The sequence below is a fragment of the Tupaia chinensis genome, unplaced genomic scaffold (assembly GCF_000334495.1).
Source record: "Tupaia chinensis unplaced genomic scaffold, TupChi_1.0 Scaffold148004_1, whole genome shotgun sequence".
In the NCBI taxonomy this organism is placed as follows: Eukaryota; Metazoa; Chordata; class Mammalia; order Scandentia; family Tupaiidae; genus Tupaia; species Tupaia belangeri.
This window is the reverse complement of record NW_006207854.1, coordinates 425,212-426,834: the sequence shown is the minus strand read 5'-3', so window position 1 is coordinate 426,834 and position 1,623 is coordinate 425,212.

Below are 1,623 nucleotides of genomic sequence, written 5' to 3'. Positions count from 1 at the left end.
GGGGGAAAGCGAGAAAGCAAACCTCCAGGCCCGGGACTCAAACCATGGTCGGCCATGTGGGAGTCCAGGGCCCTAAGTCCCCACGCCTCCTGCCGGTCCCCCTATGCACATTTCTTATGTAATCTCTTCAACGAGGCCAGGAAGTAGGAAATATTATTACCTCCATTTAACAGGCGAGGGAAAAGGTAGAGTTGAGTCACTACTCAAGGCCGTGGACCAATGACATAGCGATGCTGGGTCTGAACCCCAGCAGGCTGGTGCCAAACACAGTGTTTAACACCATGTCACCGAATTTGCGGGAAACCCGAGGGGTTTGTAATATATGTGGTCCTTGAACTGCCAGACGTGGAAGGCTAGGCTACTCCAGGGCAGCCCCATGACGTGGTCACCTGACTCAGTTCATCAGCAATCTTCTTCTAAACATCTGATAGCAGTGTGCCCTCCCGCCCTGTCATCCAGCCCACACTGGACCTCCTTCCGTCCCATGTCCCCAGATCCGACCCTTCTTCTAGGCAGGCTGGTTCAAGTCTGGCCTTCAGCTTGAACCATCCCTAGTTCCTGGGGCCTGGCCTGGTCCTTGTCCTTTCTGTGAACGTCCTGTCTCCTCGGCAAGTTGTGAGCCTTTCTGTGCAACGCTGGGTGCCCTCCGATGTCCTAGGGCACAGCTTTGCTCGGCAAGTGCTCAGTAAATATTTGTGGACTTATCAACTATTGATCTGTGAGGTGAAGACAGGAGGCCCAGGACAAAGAAGCCTGAGAACTGAGCCTGGGCCCTGGGCGAGTGTCAGGGAATGGGACAGGGCAGATGGGGCTCCAGGCCCCAGTGGGTGTGAATGGGCGGGGCGCCAGCCACACTCCCAGCTGCCCTCAGGTGGCCTTGTCTCTCCCAGACTTGGAGATGTGAATAGGAAGGGAGCATTTCAGACTGTTCTGGAAGCTCCACTGGCCCTGCCAGTCTCCTCAGCAGGAGGCAGGCCCCTGGTCTTCATCGAGTTGGGGTCTCTGTCTCCACTCCTTTTCCTGGTCTTGCTCCTCCTTCCACCTATCCAAGAGACTGGGTCTGACTAGAGCTATTTTGGGCCAAGCTTCTGAATTATGTATGGTCTGGCCAGTGAGCCTGCCACTCCTGACCAGTGGCGGGGGGGGGGGGGGGGGGGGTGCGCGGGACTCTTTTAATTTATTTGTGGTCGGGCGGGTGCCCCTGCCACTCCTGACCAGTGGCGGTGGCGGGGGGAGTAGAGTTGCTGCGTTTCGCTTTCGGCATAAGTGTCTGAAATTTGCGCAGACGCCAGGCAGAATGTGATGGGTGGCATGTGTGCACTCACGTAGAATGTGTGACTCAGGGATTATGGGGGTGTGCACCAGTGACTGTGGGTCCACAAGTAGGAGTTAGTTGTAGGGTCCCAGAGATGCTCCTTTCTCTCCAAGGCTTCAGGATGGTGGTCCCCAAATATGTGTGTCTGGGCAACATCTAAGATAGGTGGAGGCCCAGCTTCACACGGGATGCAGACATAATCCATCCTGCCCCATGCTGCCCCTGCTTTGGCACCCTCAGCAGTCACATGGACAGAAAAGGGGCATCACCCCATCAGGGTTAGAGCCCATTAGCAGTCCAAAAATAAA